Source organism: Camelus ferus, chromosome 2 (genome assembly GCF_009834535.1).
Source record: "Camelus ferus isolate YT-003-E chromosome 2, BCGSAC_Cfer_1.0, whole genome shotgun sequence".
Taxonomy (NCBI): Eukaryota; Metazoa; Chordata; class Mammalia; order Artiodactyla; family Camelidae; genus Camelus; species Camelus ferus.
The window spans coordinates 79,638,438-79,653,190 of record NC_045697.1 but is presented as its reverse complement, the minus strand read 5'-3'; the positions used below and the strand labels follow the sequence as shown (position 1 = coordinate 79,653,190).

Genomic DNA, 14,753 nt, shown 5'->3' with positions numbered 1-14,753 from the left:
TCCCTCAACCCAACTCAATTTTCTTTTTTGCTTTTTGTTTTTGTTTTGTTTGGGTTTTTGGTTTTGTGTTGTTTTTTTTTAATTTGTTGAGGTGGGGGGTAATTAGTATTATTTATTTATTTACTTAATGGAGGTACTGGGGATTGAACCCAGGATCTTGTGTATGCTAAGCATACATTCTACCACTGAACTATATACCCTACCCCACCCGAGTCAATTCCCTTTAAACCATCTCTCCATTAAAGTCTCATCAAGAATCCTGGCTGATGGGACCTGATTAAACTTACAAGCTTCTGCACAGCAAAGGAAACCATAAGTAAAACAAAATGACAACCTATGGAATGGGAAAAAATTTTTGCAAAAAAATGAAACCGACAAAAGCTTGATCTCCAGAATATATAAGCAGCTCATACGACTTAATAAGAAAAAAACAAACAACCCAATCCAAAATGGGCAGAAGACCTAAACAAGCAATTCTCCAAGGAAGAAATACAAATGATAAATAGGCACATGAAAAATGCTCAGTATCACTAATTATCAGAGAAATGCAAATCAAAACTATGATGAGGTACCACCTCACACCAGCCAGAATGGCCATCACACAAAAGTCCACAAATGACAAATGCTGGAGAGGCTGTGGAGAAAAGGGAACCCTCCTACACTGCTGGTGGGAATGTAGTTTGGTGCAGTCACTGTGGAAAACACTATGGAGATTCCTCAAACAACTAGGAATAGACTTACCATATGACCCAGTCATCCCGCTCCTGGGCATATATCCAGAATGAACCCTACTTCAAAAAGACACCTGCACCCCAGTGTTCATAACAGCACTATTTACAATAGCCAAGACATGGAGACAGCCTAAATGTCCATCAACAGATGACTGGATAAAGAAGAAGTGGTATATTTATACAGTGGAATGCTATTCAGCCATAAAATGACAACATAATGCCATTTGCAGCAACATGGATGTTCCTGGAGGATGCCATTCTAAGTGAAGTAAGCCAGAAAGAGAAAGAAAAATACCATATGAGATCTCTCATATGTGAAATCTAAAAAAAATTTAAAAATGAACATAAATACAAAACAGAAACAGACTCATAGACATAGAATACAAACTTGTGGTTGCCAAGGGGGCGAGGGGTGGGAAGGGACAGACTGGGATTTCAAAATTTGTAGATACTGACAGGCATAAGCAGAATAGATAAACAAGGTTACACTGTATAGCACAGGGAAATATATACAAGATCTTGTGGTAGTTCACAGGGAAAAAAAATGTGACAATGAATATATGTATGTTCATGTATAATTGAAAAATTGTGCTCTACACTGGAATTTGACACAACATTGTAAAATGACTATAACTGAATAAAAAAAAATGTTAAAAGAAAAGAAAAAAAAAAGAATCCTGACTGAGCGTTTCATCTATTCCTTCTCATTCAAAAACAATGGAAGCATATAAAGCATAAAAGAAGACATTCTATGTATAAAGCATATAAAAGTAAAGAGAAAGATGCTCTTGGAATAACTAGGTATAATAAGAAACACTACTTCCAGAGTTCACTTTATATACATACATAGAATTATTGTCTTAAATATTATATAATATTCTTATTATAAAACATTGCTCCTTTTATCCAGATGGACCTTGGCCAAGTCAGTATATACAACCTCACTCATCTGTTTAAATATTTTCTAAGCATTCTAGAAAATATGCATATACCACATATCTATTTAATCAAAGAAAGATACATTTTCTATTATCTAAAAAAATCAGTTTAAAATTTTCTTAGTTTTAATTTATATCTTCAAGGGTTGTATTCATAATTCTTACATGAAAGAAACTTGATGGGAAATGTTTACTTTCAGAGTCAGTCTATCCTATCATTTCTTCTTCCTTTTATACCTACTATTTATTAAACATCTATAGTAAGTCTCTCTCTGTATCTATATTATCTATTTATTCCTCATGCCATGTGAGACAGGAATTACTAAATCCCTTTCACAGACGAGAAAACTAATCATCATATAGGTTAAGTAATGTGCCTAGGCTCCAAGTGCTGAAGCCAGGAACTGCCCTGTCCCTTTCCAAATTCCTCTTCTTTTTCATTATATCTTGCTGCCTCCTATAAAAGGTTGGGTATACTTACATTTTACCTGATATCATGCCCAAGTTTTGTTATATTGTATCAGGTTTTGCTAAATGCTCATCTTATTGTATCAAAATACATCATATTTTCATAAGATGTGATTTGGTCCACGGTATTATTAAGTCATTAGAATATTGTGATGTTTCCATTTTATTTTCTCTTACTTGTCAAGAAATAGTAAAACTTTAACAGTCTTTACCTGATAGTCAAGCCGTAAATAGTTATGAAAATATGAAGGACTCAAGTACTAAAGGGTTAGTGATGTTCCAATGGCTTGGAGTTCCTACAGTGTCCCTGGACCAATTACAACAGAATATCTAAGGGTGTTTTTTTTTTTTCAAACCACAGAGTCTTGAGCCTCACTCCAGTATAATTTTTAAGATGTTATACTTTTTACACCCTCTGCAAGGTGATCCTTCCACATATTAAAGTTTGAGAAAATAAGGCAAGAATAAAAGCCTTATTTCAGTGATTGCTGGGTGAGCAGTACATCAGCATCACCTAGGAACTTATTAGAGACGCAGAATCTTGGCCCCACCCCAGATCTTCTGAATTAGACATTCTGGGAATAGGCCCAGTAATCTGTGTTTTAGCCAGCCTTCCAAGTGATTCTGATGCAAGTGAAAGTGTAAGGACCGCTGCCCTTTGTGAAGCCATTTCCTGGATCCTTTGTCCTATTCACATTTTTCCACTTATGGACTATTGAAGAGCCATTATGGAGCCAAGGCACTGTCACTTTTCACTTTCCCAGGAGGCTCTTTAACTCCCCAAAACAGACCTCTCTGGTACATACAGTATTCAATGACCACCATCTCTTTCCCTGCCCTTATCTTATTTGATCTACCTTATGTCTAGATTAAAAGATTAAAGTTTCAACAGGTGCAGAGCTCACATTCACATAATCCTACTAGGAGCCACCAAAATCATAAACACTTAAATCAGAACGATCATTTCAGATTCCTTTAGAATCGTGTACGTAACCATAGAGACCACATAGTTTGTGTAATACTTCTTAGAAAAAGTCTTCCCCTGGTTCACTTTGTATGTGATGAACAATCCTCTCTGCGCCTTAGCACCAATTTAGAAAGTACAACATTTACGCATTCATAAGATGTTTCCATGGAAAAGACCAACCAAATTGAAAGAAAAACATTGCCTCCAGGTGTCAAAAGAATAAAAGATGTTCACAAAAAACCTTGCCCAATTAAAGTTCAAGGCAAATAGCAAATAACATCACAGAATAGTCATTGTGGACCGAGTTGCTTTCCAGCTCTTATATTTGTGAATGCACTCACAGGGACCTGATTCAACATCTCATGCAACAATGCAGAACACAACAGGAAAATTAACGTTGTACTCCGCATGCTGAGCAAAGTGTTCCATCTGTCCTTCAGAACTGGTTGCACTCAACTACTTTTAATTTTAGTCCCAATTTCAAGAGACTGCCAATGACACAGAGCTACTGCTTGAAGTCCTCGCATCCAGCTCCCGTCGGGCTGTTCTGTGGAGCCTTTGAATAGCTTGAGCTGCACTGACAGAATAGGCATTATTTCCTTTTGAAACTGAAAACCAGCTCCTGGGCCTCTGCAGACGTGTTTATTCGTCTCCAGGAGAATCGAGAGCAATTGACGTGCTCTCCTCTTCACTATGAGCCTGTAACTCTCTGCTCTTAATGAGGCAGTGTCTTATGCTTAGCTCGGTTTAAAATGTACTTTCTTGGCCTTCTTCAAATCCACAATTCAGTTGGATTCTCCTGGCCTCTGACTGTGAATAGCTTCCCATGTAGAAATATATCACACCTCTGATTTTTCTTCCTTCAAGACAGAGTATTTTGCTTTGAGGTTGGCAGAGAAACAGCTTGGAAAACCATATGAAACAAATAAAATATTAACAAGACAGATACTCTCAGCATCAGTTTCTCAACGCCTCTTTCCTTCTTAGTTAATAGAAATCCTACATGAAGATAAAGACTCACTAATTTGAATCATATTTTTTGCCTTATTTTAACAACTGCATTAATAGGAATAATAAGTACAGTTGCTTTCCTTCATGTTCTAGTCATTTTTCAGAATATATGTTTTCATTCATAGCTTATAGTTATCTACTCACAACTGACTACTAAAAACAATATCTGAACAACTGGATTAATATTTAGATGACTATGTAGGAACCCCAGGGGCTAAAAGTGGTAGGTCAGAAACCTGAAAAAATGACTGCCCACAAAATGATAGTATCAACAGTGTACAAGGTATTATTTAAGGGCCTTTCAATCCAGTTGGAGATGACACAAATAAATAAAAAGTTAATAATAATAATAATAACCAATCACTTATAGAATGTTTCCAAGTACCAAAAACTGCATTGACTACTTTACATATATCATCTCAATTGCTCTTCAAAAACAGCCCCGTGAAAATCATCCTATAGTTACATTCTATAAACAGAAAGTGAGACTCTGAGAAATAAAGGTATGTGCCCAAGACTATGTTGCTAATAAGTGATTGAACTGAAAATCAAACCAGGTCTTTCTGATTTATAAAACAGAGGCCTTTGCCGCAATTGGTTTTATAAATGAAGGTAATATTAACTAAGTGGCATATTGATGGGGATCAAGCATTAAATGGCTTGGTGGTGTGTAATCTTTACTGAGGTGATGACACTTGAGCTGAGCTTTGAAGTAGTAAAGAGGTGAGAAAAGAACAAGAAATTGGAGGGAAGGAGAGGGAAGAGAAGAGAAAGACCCAAAGAAGAAAGTAAGATGAGTTCATGTTGGTTTAACGTAAAGGGACAGAACAAGACTTCTCAAGGCAAGTTCAAGAAATCAGTCTGGCTGCAGTATAGTTAACAAAACAGAAAGATAAACTGCAAATGTAAGTTAGGGCCATTTAAAGGTCTTAGGTCTCAAGCTCTGCGGTTTGACCTTTATTGATAGAGTATGACGAATCATACTTCAGGTTTATTGGAAAGGGAAAGACATAATCAAAATGGAGTTTTAAGGATATTCATCTAGTGAGTGGGCAGGCAGCTTGGACGGGGGTTAAAAAGGAATAACCACAACAGAAATAATATTCTAATAAGGACCTGACAACTGCCAAACACTTGGAGGCTTAAGAATTATACTTCAGCTCCTAAATGCCAAACAAATCTACATCAGTTAAATCTCCTGGATTTACTGGTGGTTGCACATCCTTTCCTCCCTCCAGGTCACATCTAGGGCTAACAACTGCAGAGGCCTCAGCCCCTAGAATATGGGCTCCATGAGGTAGGGACTGCAGTTGCTGTTTTAACTGTTAAACCTCTGTGCCTAGAACAGCGCTTAACACTGAGTAGGCAACTCTGTAAACACGTATTGAATGAATGAACGCATGAGCCAAAATGCTCAATCATGTAAATGGCTAATTCTAGGCTTAATGTTATTAAATGTTTAGGTAGAATAGAGAAAAAGTGAAGAGGTTTTTATACAGACCATCATTTACCCATCTTTGACATAAATCACACTCCCCTATATGTGAAGATTAAATAAGGCCTCATTATAACCAAATGGAATGTACATGCCCTACTTGGGTTCTGATTTGAACAAATCAACCATAAAAAAGGCAGATTTGAGACCATCATGAAAATATGAATATTAGATATTTGTTATTAAGTTATATTAAAGAGGTGCGATAATGACATGATTTTAAAAAGGGCTTTCTAGGTAGAGGCATAGTGAAATATTTACAAGTAAAATGACATGATGTCTGGTGTTCTCTTTCAACTAGTCCAGCAAAATCAAACCAAAAAATGTAAGATGGGAGACAGATGGAACAAAATTAGCAAAATGATGATTTTGAAGCTATTGAATATATGGGGATTCATTATAGTATTCTCCTTACTTTGGTCCATGTTTGAAAATGTCCATAAAAGATTTTTTAAAGGCTTATAAAATATGGGCTGGAAAAAAAAATGCCAATATTTTAGTCTATGCATGAGGATGTCTACCAGGTGCCCTCCAAATACAGTTATACGCATTCATTCCTTCAGGCCACGGTTATTGAGTTTACAATGTATTGGGGGTTATTCCAAGTGAATGAGACACTGTCTCTGCCCTCAGAAATCTCCCAATCTTGCAGAGGAGGCACGGCAGAAAACTAGTGACAGCAATCAGATATGGACAAGTTACAGTGGGGACACAAAGAACGTAATTAAATTTAACATTTAGAAAATTCACTCTAGCTGCAAGGTACTTACTAGACAGAAGAAAAGCAGAAAATGAGGATGGGAACTGAGGCAGCAGCACTAAAGAAAGGATGGACACAAGAAATTTTAAGGATTCCACATATAAGTGATATCATGTGATATTTGTCCTTCTCTGTATGATTTCACTAGTATATATGTATGTATAACTGAATTACTATGCTGTATATCAGAAACTAACACAACATTGTAAATTGACTATACTTCAATTTAATAAATAAGTAAGTAAGTAAATAATAAATAAATAAATAAAATGTAAAGAAATTTTAAGGAAGTAATAGAATTCTTCATAGTACTTATAATTTTTCTTAATAATAATAAAATAGTTGTCTCTATTAGGTGCCTACTTTGTACCCAATTCTGTAAAGAAAATCACATTTTTGACCCTGCCATCTATGCTAATGGCTAAGAAAAGGGTGTTTGTACATGTGGGCCAGAGGAGGAAAAAGGAAATTGTATATACATATGCAGAGCAGTAATAATGTACTTACTAACAAAATGAGAAAAAAAAGTATGGAGAAATACATAAATAAACATTATAAAAATCATTTTGGATGTCACAAAAAAGTATGTAAATACACATTAATCTATGCAATGGGTTTTATTTAAAGGAAACTCCTTTTACTAAAGTCAAATATGTGATATTTAGAATTCAAATGCTACAAAGTAAATCTAATTACTAAGGTCACATCTGTATTCTGTCAAGGAAATTTCTTTCTTAACTTTCACAAATATTAAAATATGTAACAGGACATTTAACTAACTACACACCTGGAATTAGTCTTCATAATACTTCTTTCACTCAATTTTAAATAAAAATAATGAGCCACAGGAAAGGCTTCCCAACCCCATCAACCTGGGTAGAGTCAGGCTAGAAAGATGCAGACAAGGATGAGGACATGCTTTGTCCCTCCTTCCCTCAGCAAGGTCTTTCAAAATGCTGCAAGTACCCCTGCATGGTCATTTCTTTAAATGTCTCTCAGACCAGAATGAAATATTTGAGTCAACAGTCACCATCAATAGGACAGTGAATCCTTCAAGGGGTTAACCCTTCCCAGAGGAAAAGATCATCTCTTGTTTCCTCCCTTTTTATCTTCTGGTGTGTCAACTACACACACACACAACTTACCTCCCATGGAGAGAGTGGTCTGAGTAAGTCAGAAGCTTGGCTATCTAGGTCTGTGCTCTTTAGATGGAAGAAGGAAAACAGATTATGTCATTTGTTTTGTATTATGCCAAAGGCCCTTTCCTCGGGTTATTTTCCAAATTAATTTCCAAATCTAGAATCTAGAATGTTTATTTGAAGAAATAGTCAACACTGGTTTCAAACTAGTTGGTTTCAGTGGAGAAATCTGACAAACACTAATTCAAGCCAGGCAACCAAGGTTCACATCAACAGTGACAAGTCATATTGAGAGTAATACCCTTAATATGATGTAATGAGAACAGCACTTTATTCTGTGATCTTCCTCTCAAATACACAGAACCCAATCTAATCATGAGAAAACCATCAGACAAATTTCCATGGAAGGGTATCCTACAACACACCTAACCAGAACTCCTCAAGACTATTAAGGTCACCAAAAACAAGGAAAGCCTGAAGAAACTGCAGTGAGGAGACTTAGGAGACAGGACAATATGTAATGTGGTCTCCTGGATGGGATCTTAAAATAGAAAAGGAGCATTAGGTTAAACTAAGGTGATCTCTATGGATTTTAGCCAATAATAATATAACTAATAAATATAATTAATAATAATTTCTTATTACTTATAACAAATACACCACACTATTGTAAGATGTTAATAATATGTGAAATACAAGGAGGGTGAGTAATATGGGAATTCTCTGTACTATCTGCTCAATTTTTTTGTAGATGCAAAACTACTCTAAAAAATAAAGTCTGTTAATTTTTTAAAAGGTTTGCTTCTCCCTGATGAAATAAGTCAAAAGATAGCCTTACCTTTTAAATTTATAGTTTATAAATTAATACTATGACTGGATACTAAATCTCTGTTCTTTTGAGGTACTTGAGAAGAATATATATTTTTTCTCCATTACCCCAAAATAGATACCCCAGTCTCAGAAATGAAATCGGGAGGAAACCAGCTCTTATATTATTCTTGGAAATAATAGGAATAAAAGGCTCTCCCAATATATAAAATAGATAAACAACAAGGTCTTACTGTACAACACAGGGAATATATATTCAATATCTTGTAAAAGCTTATAATGAAAAAAATGCATATGAATTACTACGCTGGACACCAGAAACTGACACAATATTGTAAATCAACTGTATTTTTCAATTAAAAAAAAAAAAAAGCTCTTCCAGAGACAAGAGGCCTGATGCCTCCTGGAGAGGCTTTCTGCTGCTACCAGCTGAAAGGGTGAGTGTGGGAATTGCGGTGCAGTGGGATCAGAGATCCCAAACAGATGTCCAACCCATCGATCAAAAAGATGCGCCGTATGGAAGCCGAGCCTCCATCTGTCCTCTCCCACAAGGAGACAGAACATAGTCAGAGCACGGCAATTTTGAGGGCTAGAAAGACCCTAAGAGGTCATTTGCTCGAATCTCTTCCTTTTCACAGATGAGAGAATTTTAACGGCCAACTAATTTCTGATAAGTAATCCTCTCAACCCTTTTTGAAACATGAAAAACAAAGAGGCTGATTCTAAGAGGTTAGAGGAAAATCAGCCTCTTTTCTTTATCGTCATGTATGCAAATAATTTTTGCTTGAGAGATTTTCCATTTGAACTCATCTCCTGGATTTGATTCCCGACAACTCCGTGCTGCCTACCCTTTACTCCCTCCTCTGGTTCTCAGTCTCAACGAGTTCAAATCAGTCATGCTTTTCAGCTCCCGTGGAACTGTTTTGTGCCTGTGTCTTTACGTGTCTACCCTAGGGCCACCCACCGGCTTTACTCCCTCTCTCACTCACACACACAATTTTAACTTGGATTTTTCTTTCTCTTTCTTTTTCTTTCTTTCTTTCTTTCTTTCTTTCTTTCTTTCTTTCTTTCTTTCTTTCTTTCTTTCTTTCTTTCTTTCTTTCTTTCTTTCTTTCTTCCTTTCTTCCTTTCTTCCTTTCTTCCTTTCTTCCTTTCTTCCTTTCTTCCTTTCTCTCTTTCTTTTGTAAATAATGTACATACTGTCAATTTTTTATTAAAAGAAATATGCTTTGATGTGCTAGCAAAAAAAGGGGGGTGCAAATGCAAACAGTAGCAAGCACACAGTCACAAATGGAGGCTCTGGGCAAAGAAAGAGAGGATTGGTAGACGATGTCAATGAACTTGAGACTCATGGGAAAACCCAGGAGAGGGGAGAAAGTTCTGTCATGGGGAACCAGAAGCCATGGCCATACAGCTTTTTGGAGGCAGATATGGTTTTTGTTTTGCTTAAGTGAACACCTGAATTCCCATTGCCAGACCTCTAAAGAACTGGCCACTTTCTCAGTGACCAGTTAACAGAAAAGCTCAGGGAGAGGGGACTCTAGCCTTGGCTGTAAGAAAAAGAAGACTTGTCAGATCACTAGCTGGAAGAGAACCAGCGGGAGAGTGCACTGGAGAAAGGAAATTGAAAAAGGGAAATCGTGACTGAGGAACGATCTTCGCCTGTAATACAAGAGGCTGCCCTTTAACTGGCATGTCTGTGTACCCTTAACGTGCTGAGCATCCTCCTACTTGGAGTGAAGTGGTTTGTTCTCTCAAGGAGAGATTGACTACAGAGTCAGTGATGACCCATAGGAAGAAGCTGTCCTTACAGCAGGGAAGTGGCCATGGCCATGATTTCAAGGTTGAAAACAGAGAGAAGCCCCTAATAAGGTCTCAGGTTGGTGACAACATAAGTGACAATGGACAAAGCCACCACTGTGAGTCCAGCATTTATAGTGTTCATCCAAACCAGCCCCAGAGAAGTGATAAAAACCTTGGCCAAAAGCTCTTTAACCCCTTTCTCAGCATCTGATATGCCCTAAATGAGAACTCGAGGGCTGTCTTTCTTTACCTTGAGAAAAGGGTTACCAGCACCCAGATGTTCGTTTATTCTTTCTGCAAGGATAGAGCAGTCTCAATAAACTGAGAAGTTTTATGCTATGTCCCTCAATTTTTTTCTCCCTCTCTTTATTTTGTTCTGGTGAAAAAGATCTGAACTTTCTTAACAATGCACAGATTTATCTCTCAGAATTGTTACTTTCTTAGACAAAGCAAAGGGTTTGGCAACAAACGGAATGCAGGAGAAATTCATGTTTGTTGCACTTGAAAATATGACCCTGGTAAATAAATGGCTCTGTTCTAAACAGAACTTTTTCAATCCATAATCTATATCACACATGGCAAAAGAAGTAACTTCTGAAAGTAGTTCCTCCCCCTGTGGCTGGGAAACAACATACAAACAGCTTAAGCTCTCAAAATCACCAAGAGACAAAAATTAAGTCAGTGCTTTACTCCAAGTCCTGCAATCCTGCTGACCCTTCAGAGCACCCTAAAGTGGGTTCCTTTCTCTCCATTAGAGTTTGGGCATAGTGGCCTGGAACTGAAGCAGTGGGGTGACAAGAGACTGAGAACAAGCACTTCCATTGTGTGGCTTGCTGAGACAAAATGAGGGTTTGACTCACAAATACAACACAATTAGGGGCAGCGCAGAGGCCATGGTGCGCCAACTTTGAAACACAGACGGTTTGAATGCTTTCACTTTGACACACACCCCCAGAGTCGAATAGTTCTCTAGCTTGTTTCTGAAATTACTGCCAACCAAGAAAACTATTTTTAAACTGCTTTTGTTCACATTTTGCTTTTGGAATTCATGAATACTTAAGAAGTTAGACTTGACTGGACATGTCGCCTGGTTTGTTGTTGTTGTTGGCATTTTTTTAAACATCAGTCTTGCATGACTCTTTAGTTTGGGGACACATGGAAGGGCGTTAGGCAGAATTTCAAAGTAACTGAACTATGAAACGCAGTTGCTTATGACTTACAAGTGTTCCTTTGGGTTCTTATGGTGATTGTATCACTTGTCTGAAAAACAGACAAGTGCCAGCATCTCCAAGCTCTGGAACTATATGAGCATAAAAGTAAACCTGTGACCTCAGTGGAGCATTTAAAAAATCTATTTAATTCCCCCAAAGAATAGACAATGATGACTTTCTGCCACTCTGGGGAGAAGTTGATGGCATTCTTCACCGAAAAGGTCATCAAATTGGTGCAGAAAGTGATCCTGGATCTTTACTAATGAATAAAAATTCCTTTTGCAAACCCTGTTTTGAATGATTTTTTTTCTTTTAAATTGAAAATAGGCATACCCACTCAGGTCTGTGAAAGGGAAGATTCACTGGCTTTATGGTGAGTGTATCAAGTTCTCCCTAAGTACTATATTGATGTCATCCACTGTGGCATTAGGCTAATTATGCTTTAGGCCTGTTTTTAGTGCCATCTGTATTTTCACTCAGACAAATGGAATACAATCACAACGGTACTAAGTGGTTTAATGCATATCACAATAAAAATTTCCATTAGGAAAATGTGTTTAAGAGTACTCAGGATAACTAAATTACACTTAGGTCACTTACCAGGATGTTGATGCTTCATTTCTAAGCGTCTCCCTCAGAAGTGGCCTTACAAAGCTACTGCATGAAATGTGTCTAATGCACCAGCATCCTGATGTCACGAGAGATATAATTTGTACATTAACCCTGCCTGGCATTTAGAGAATTGCTAGAAATTTTATCACTTGTTGGTCATGAAGATTGAGGAAAAAAAGAAATATTATATCTCAGACTTGGCATCCAGCCCATGCAGCCTCACCATATCCATGAGCCCTGCTGTTCTAAAGCATGTTTCATTGATGTGACTCAGAGATACCACAGCAAAATCATGAGTATAACAAATTCCCCTCTTGTTTTCACTCCTGTGAAGTCATGCTGGAACAGGCAGGGGGTCATGGAAAGACTGGGGCAGCAACTAAATCCAAGAGAACATCATGCTTCCAACGAGGAATGACATGGTGCTTTGAGTATTTGTATTGTAGCGTCTTTTCTACATTTACCTCGCAGGCACTAGTGGAACATTCCATAGCACACCCAGAGAAAACAAGTAGCCCCCAAACTTTTATCTCAGTCAATAATATCAGTCTCCTTAAAAAGAAAAGCCTAGAAGATGCCATCTTATACAAATGCATGGAGTCCACCTTCCCCACAGAATTTCTCAAAGACAGAGCCAGTGTCGTATTCACTTCTACAGTGCTGGGGTCTGGTACACACCTGGCACACGGAAGGTGCTCAAGAAATGAAAGAATTAGGTTTTAAAAAACATGCTTACAAGTAGTCAATGAGGACATCTTCAATTGGGACTTCACGGGATTTAGAGACGAGGAATCAACATAACATGGTGGAAACTGCACAAGCTTTGGGGTCACACAGGCTTATGTTTGTATCCTGATTTTACCATTTCCTGTTTGTGTGATGTTAAATATATAACTCAACCTCTGTAGAGACTTTGTCCATCTCTAAGAAAAAAGAAGAATCTTGCAAGACTATTATAGAACAGAGAATACATGTAAAATGTAGAATTTGATAAATAGTATCAAAATGGTAAATTTAATACATTTTATCATTTCCTAAGGTTATTTATAGCAAATTAAGATTTGACGTAATTATTATTCATTTTAACATTTAATATTAATATTATTATAATAATAATATTTCATGCTTATAGGTATAAAGCACTTTTCTAACCATCTTATAATGCTTATCATGTTAACCCAATCAACAATGTAGTATAATTTCCATTTTATATCTGAGAAAATTGAAGTTCATAATTCTAGGTATATTCACAATATTGAGTCAGACTATCAGAATGGACTCTTAAAAAACCATAAAAACAATTTACTGAAAAACCCTTAAAGATTTATCCAAAATGCAGTTGAAATGACTATTTTTTGAATATATTATCTGTTTAATGAATAATTTGTTTAAAATATACATATATAAATAAGATACTTGAAGAGCATGTAAATGCATGAAGATTATCCTTTTCTCACCTTAAAATGCCACTGACATGGCACATTAAGTGGCCAAATATGTGAAGTCAAACTGGTTTTTCAAAAATTGTTACTAAGCTCAAAATGATTCAAGCCCCATATCTTATGACTCCAGGAATCAAAGGGATATTTTTTTAAAGGGAATAAAAAAAAGTAATAATGCTTTCAAGTTTAACCTCATTACCCTCTTAGCAAACACATCAGTCACAACCTCAACTCTGAATCCTTTCTGCTCAGCTCATGTGAATATGGAACACTACTGTTTCCTAAGAACAGCACACCCAAGGGCCGGGACTTCTAACTGGGACAATGTCAGCATTCATAGCAAAGCCATATCTTTGTCAAGCACTTTACAGTCACAAAGAGCTTTCAAGTACTTGACTGCAAAATTCTTCAAAATTCTACATCAGGTAGTTGTTGTGATCCTGAGGAATTATAAAGCTATTATTTGTTGAATTTCTACTGTGAGCAAACATTATATACACACAAGCACACACATACTTCATTCTCATCCTTCCAACAGCCTTATAAAATAAATACTATTACCCCTAGCTTTCCAGTGGAGCAGCTGAGGCTGCTTGCCCAAGGGACTTGCTCAAGATTAATAAAGATAATCTGATTTTAAGGGCTAAATTTTCCTGTTATGCCAGAGCTATTTCTCTTTTCTAAGCATATCATGCCAATAAAATCTTTGTGCAAATAACATTTGTCTGAGGGCTTCTTCCATTTCTACCCCTTCCTTCCACCCAAAATCCAGAAGGTTCACTAACCCGGAGATCTTGTCTAGAATGCCCGCATCCCAGTTGAGTCTGCCCTCCCAGAAGCTCCATACCACATTTTCCCCACCCAAACTCCCATCCTCCCACTGCCATCGTCAGAACTTACTACCCATTGCTAGGCTTTTATGTCTCTAAAATACAGATTACCTTTGTAGCACAAATGCATGCTAATGCATTTTATTCCTCTGGAACAGTATATTCATTCGTTCATTTAATAAATATTTATTGAGAACTTATCATGTAATACTTCCAAAAAACTAATGCTTTAATTCTAAGAACCAATGAAGCTATATTTATTGTCAGACAAGTGTTTGGATGGCACTCAAATTTCTCTGTGTATAACAGTAGATAATATTCACCAAGTATTTACTGTGTTTTAATGCTATACATGTATTACCTCATTTAAAATAGGCAATGACCTTATAAAATAGGTACTAACAATATTATTCCCATTTTCTAGATGAGGAAATTGAAGCATAGTGGTGAGATATTTTGACAAAAATTATTTGGCTAACAAATAGCAGAATCATGTTTGAACTAAGTTCTGTCTTGAG

The 14,753-nt window shown here is 36.8% G+C and overlaps 1 long non-coding RNA gene across 1 annotated transcript in view; it reads right to left on the bottom strand.

Moving 5' to 3' along the window:
- The window catches only part of LOC116658024, a 100,314-nt gene that overhangs the window by 26,452 nt on the left and 59,109 nt on the right, over positions 1–14,753 (bottom strand). The window lies entirely within an intron of this gene.